We start from the raw sequence: 5,890 nt of genomic DNA, 5'->3' as shown, positions 1-5,890 counted from the left end.
ATTAGTGTACTCTTCTGTATGGCTGCTATCCTCCGATTAAAAAGTTTATGTAAATGACTACTACATAGATTTCTGGTCAAGATGGTAGAACAGGTATCTGCTGTACTTGTTTTCTTTCACAACCACATCAAAATTACAACTCAATACAGAACAGCCATCACTAAGAAACACCTGAAGGCTAGTGGAACAGAAGTCCGATAACAAGGATACACAGAGGAAACCACATGCAGCCAGGGCACGTGTATGGATTAGTTCCCACAATATTCATCCTACCAGGTATTGCATGCATTTAAAATCATTTTTAATTATTTATTTCTTAGAATCTTCACGCTGGCAAAGAGGAGCAGACATTTATTTTTTAAAAAAATGTGGAATGGTAAAAAAAAAAAATACCACATAGGCAAATTTAATATGTCTGATTCTCTCAATTACTAACTGTCTTGTATTATATATACTACCAGTGGCCCAGTGCACGGATTTGTGCACATTGAAAGGAAATTAATTAGAAGAAATATTTTAATATCGCTATTTGCCCTTTCTCTATAATAGAAGTGTGAGAGGTACGTTGTGCCAATAGTCACTCTTCAGACATATTCTGTCAACGATGTTGCTTTCTTTCAGCTTCAGAATGTCAACAAAAACAACCAAATTCATGATTGACAATGACAGATAGAAACACACACATGCAATTGGCACCAGCAAGAGCTTTATATGTATCGCACATGTGCAAATCAACATTTATTTTTAAATTGCCAGTGTGCATCATATGTACCAGCCAGTCGGTTGGTTGGACAGTCAGGCATACGTACGGTCAGTCACTTAGCCTTTTATATATATAGATGATATACTATATTATGTAATCTACTATAGTACTAGACTATGCCTATATCTATACAATTACTATTATGCCTATATCTATCCTATTTATAGACCTAATAAGCAAACTTCTTCAAAGCATGTAAACTAAAGTTGTAACTCTAAACACTCAAATACAAAAATCTATAAAGAAATTTCGTCTAGCTTGTTTATCGAGATATATCACTTCTTTGAGCTATAAGCAGAAAACACCTTTTTGTTTCATTAACAACTTAAAAACATACTTTGCCAAACTGCACTACTTTACTAGGCAAATGGTCCATTATCAATATCCTTTTTAAAGTTTTTATTTATTGATTGATTTTAGAGAAAGAGAGAAACACTGATTTGTTGTTCCACTTATTTATGCATTCATTGGTTGCTTATTGTATGTGCCCTGACCAGGGATTGAACCTGCAACCTTGGCATATCTGGATGATGCTCTAACCAACTGAGCTACATGGACAGGGCTCCATTATTAATATCTGGGGATCTATGATTTTTCTATCATTTTTTTAGCCTTAGAGCTATCTTATTGTATGATTTAAGACTCATTCCTGTTTATCTCTAAGGCACAACACCCCCCTCCTATTCTGTTCCACATCTTACCCTTCCCACTTTATCTGTGGTCCTGGTACTAGTCTCAAGGATGAAGGTTCTGATTTACTATTAGGTCAGCTTCACTTCCCTTCCCCCTCTAGGTTCTTGCTCCTCCAGTTTGGGTTCGAGAAGAGGACCTGAAAGTAGCCATCAGTGTTTCCAATGACTGTTCATTTGCTAGCAATATGAGGTGGCCCTCGTCCAACTCTTGTTTCTACTCGTTCCATATCATGCTCAAGCACCTGCAGCACGCAGTCTGACATGCCAGCGCTAGCCCCTCAACTGCTAGGACAGCTTGGAGGGGCAGTTGTGGCTCTTTGGCCTGGCCAGAATCTCACACATTCCCAATCCCTTCTCCTAGTTGGAAATCTCATTGGTGTATTCAGCTGAGCAGTGTCTCTTCTGTGCTCTCTGGTAGTTTGATAGAACTGAATGGCACATCTCCTCCCCTGGCACATGCCCACTGTCCTTCAGGACCTCTGATACAGACTGGTCCAGCAGCCCCTGGCTTCAGCACCTCAAGGCAACAAGTTGGTATCAATCTTTGAGTTTGCATATATGCCGCCGAGCTCCAGGGGACGTGCATCAGTGCTTCCAAGACTCCATCACCACACACTCTTGTCAAGACCAGGTTTACTAAGGGCAGGATGATGCTTTCAGTTATTCAAGGCCTTGTGATGTGACTTTCCCCATGGCACTTCCATTTATTTGGAGCAGAACTGAAGTTTCCAAAACTTTCCAAAACTACACAGTTGGCTCCACTCCTACACTGGATTTACATGGATTCCCCCAGCCTTGACCCACATTGCTAGTTCCTGCCACACTATTAGGAAGGGAAATTGTAATGTTAACACTTGTGTGCACATCTTAGATTTTCTACCTAGAATACATGTAAGCCTTGGAGTTATAGCAGGGTAGGAAAGGAAATCTAAATAAATGAACACCTTGATTCAATATTGTTTTCAGGATCTTAACTAGGAAAGTATTGAAATTCCTCAGTAAACTGGCAAACATGAATATAACAAAGCTAAGTGTTCGATTTGGAACATTATCCACTTTCTAGACTACAGGAATTCCTGCGAAGCCCTGGGTGTTACATTTCTTTTCATGCTTAACAGCTCTTCCATTCGGAATATTTACATCAGACTCAATCATTTCCTAGAGAGAAATTGTTGTAAGAAAGAAAAATACCACCATTTTTACTTTTACTTTTAAGGATATTTTAATTCTAGGGCGCCATCTGCTGACCATTCTTTTTTTAATGCCCAAATTCATTACATTGGGTGAATTCATAATCAGGAAAATTCAGTTTGGTTACGTACATCATCCTCCATCTGGGTGTCTGGCCAAGCTTATTTACCATTACACCTTTAAGCAAAATCATGAGAATAATCCTTCTTTAACATGAGAAAGAGCACCCAGGTCTCATTTTGGCAAGGGAACAATGAGAAGGACCCACTCAGATACAGGTGTGACCAGAAACTATATAACTAGGTAAACATAGATGTAAATAACCATGTACTCAAGATCTAGAGCCTTAATATGTCCATTCCTTTTAACCACAGAATTTAATTTATATGATACATCCTTGGAAGGACCAGAGATGTGGGCAAACATTTATGTGTGTGGCTACTTATACTGGATTTTTTAAAAAATAAGTTTTTATTGATTTTAGAGAGAGGGATAAAAACATGGATGAGAAAGAAACAACATAACATTGGATAGAGAAAAACAACATCAACTGCTGGGGCTGACTGGCAGACCCTGAGTGACAGATGAATGATTACTCTGACACATGTTTCTGTGAAAGAGAGGACTAAGGGACTTCTTGGCTATAGGAACCAAGCATTTCCGTTCACCTGCCTCCTTAGGCTTTTATTGTAACAACAGTTTGGACTAAAATTAACTATTTGATGCTATCAGCAGGGTAAGTATCATTTTTGCTCTCTTTTCTCTCTCCTAATTCTCTTTTCTCTCGTGGTCACTTTCATTGAGGTTATCAGTGTCATGAGTACATTCATGTTTTGTTCCCTTTGTGTCATGTCTTGTTGAGTTGTATTTTGTGCTCTTCAGTCAACGTGGTAGAGAGTGAGCCACATAACCAGACACTCTGAGAGGAGACTCCATCCATGAACGGGACAATAACACTCAAGACCCAACTATACCAAGAGAACCCAAATATTCCAAGTAGGAAGCATTCCTAGAATACCTAGCTCAGAAGACCTGAGAGATTGCACCACTGGGTCCCACAAAACACCTACTATATACCAGGTGTACCAGTTACTAATGCAAATTTTTTTCAATAGATGGAGTTACACATATGTTGATATATATGCGATTTGATATGTATACTATTTTGTTGTATTGACAGTAAGCTTTAAAACTTCATATGTCAAATTTTCTGACGGTGTTAACATCATAGATATTTTTACATTTAAAAATATCAAATTTTGTGCCAAAAAAGAGCATTTGCAGGAAGTTTTAATTTATTACTTTATTTTGAAGAAAAGTGCTGCTGAAAGTTATCGTATACTTCAGAAAGCTTATGGTGAACATGCTCCATCTCAAGATACTTGTGAACGCTGGTTAAAATGCTTTAAAAGTGATGATTTCAATGTAAAAGACAAATAATGTCCAGGTCAACCGAAAAAGTTTGAAGACCAACAGTTACAAGCATTATTGGATGAAGATGCATGTCAAACTCAAAAACAACTTGCAGAAAGATTAAACGTTGCTCAGCAAATAATTTTTGATCGTTTACAAGCAATGGGAAAGGTTTTAAAGGAAGAAAAATGGGTGCCACATCAACTGAATGAAAGACAAATAGAAAACCGAAAAATCATCAGTAAAATGATGCTTCAAAGGCACGAAAGAAAGTCTTTTTTGCATCGAATTATGATTGGCGATGAAAAGTGGATTTATTTTGAGAATCCCAAATGCACAAAATCATGGGTTGATCCAGGTCAACTATCAACATTGACTGAAAGGCCAAATTGCTTTGGAAAGAAGACAGTGCTCTGCGTTTGGTGGGATCAGGAAGGTGTGGTGGATTATGAGTTTCTAAAACCAAGTGAAACCGTTAATACTGATCACTAACGACAACAAATAATCAATTTGAACCACGCTTTGATCGTGACACACCCAGAATGTGCCAGAAGACATGGCAAAGTAATTTTGCTTCATGATAACACACCATCACACACTTCAAAACCATTTAAAGACACATTAAAACAGTGGTTCTCAACTTTCTGGCCCTTTAAATACAGTTCCTCATGTTTATTCACCAGACCTTGCTCCTTCAGATTATCATTTGTTTCGATCGATGGCACACACACTTTCTGAGCAGCACTTCAAAACGTATGAAGAAGTGGAAAATTGGGTCTCTGAGTGGTTTGCCTCAAAACAAGAAAAGTTCTATTGGGATGGTATCCACAAATTACCTGAATGAGGAGAGAAGGCTTGGCCATGAGAACATGAACAAAATTAAAGTGATATGCTGCATAGTATAGTATTGGTATGTAAACATTACTGGTGGTTACTACCAAATAAAAATGTGTTCTATTTAAAATATTGATTCCTTAATTTTGGGTTGGAAAATTAGGGGGCATCTTATATATGAGGGTGTCTTATACACAGAAAATTATGGTACCTATAAGGGATCCCCCATTAGACTATCAACTGATTTCTCAACAGAAACACATCAGGCCAGGAGGGAATGGAATGAAATATACAAAGCAATTCAAAGCAAGGGACTGAATCCAAGAATACTATACCAAGCAAGGCTATCATTCAAAATTGAAGGTGAAATCAGGAGCTTCACAGACAAAAAAGGGCTAAGGGAGTTTATTATCACCAAGCCAGCAATGTAAGAAATGCTAAAGGGACTGCTATAAAAAGAAGAAATAGAAAGGGAAGAAGGAACACAGGTATAAAGAATAAAAATGGCAACAAACAAGTACCTATCAATAATAACCTTAAACATAAATAGATTAAATGATCCAATCAAAAGACATAGGGTAGCTGAATGCATAAGAACACATGACCCATATATCTGCTGTCTACAAGAGACCCACCTCAGAACACAGTACTCACACAGACTAATAGTAAAAGGATGGGGAAAAAAAACTTTTCAGGCAAGTGAGAATGAAAAAAAAAAAGCTGGGGTAGCAATACTTATATCTGACAAAATAGAAGAGTGAAGGTCATAGCAAGAGATAAGGATGGCCACTTGATAATACTAAAGGGAGCAATTCAACATATCTGGTAAACATATATGCACCCAACACATAAAACATAAAAAAAAACTTCTGGGAGATATCAAGGGTGAGACAGACAACAATACAATCATAATAGGGGACTTTAATACCCCATTGACACCACTGGATAAGTTCTCTAAACAAAAAATCAGCAAAGAAACATCAATCCTAAATGACTC

This window comes from Myotis brandtii, unplaced genomic scaffold (assembly GCF_000412655.1).
Source record: "Myotis brandtii unplaced genomic scaffold, ASM41265v1 scaffold760, whole genome shotgun sequence".
Classification (NCBI taxonomy): domain Eukaryota; kingdom Metazoa; phylum Chordata; class Mammalia; order Chiroptera; family Vespertilionidae; genus Myotis; species Myotis brandtii.
This window is presented reverse-complemented; position numbering follows the sequence as displayed.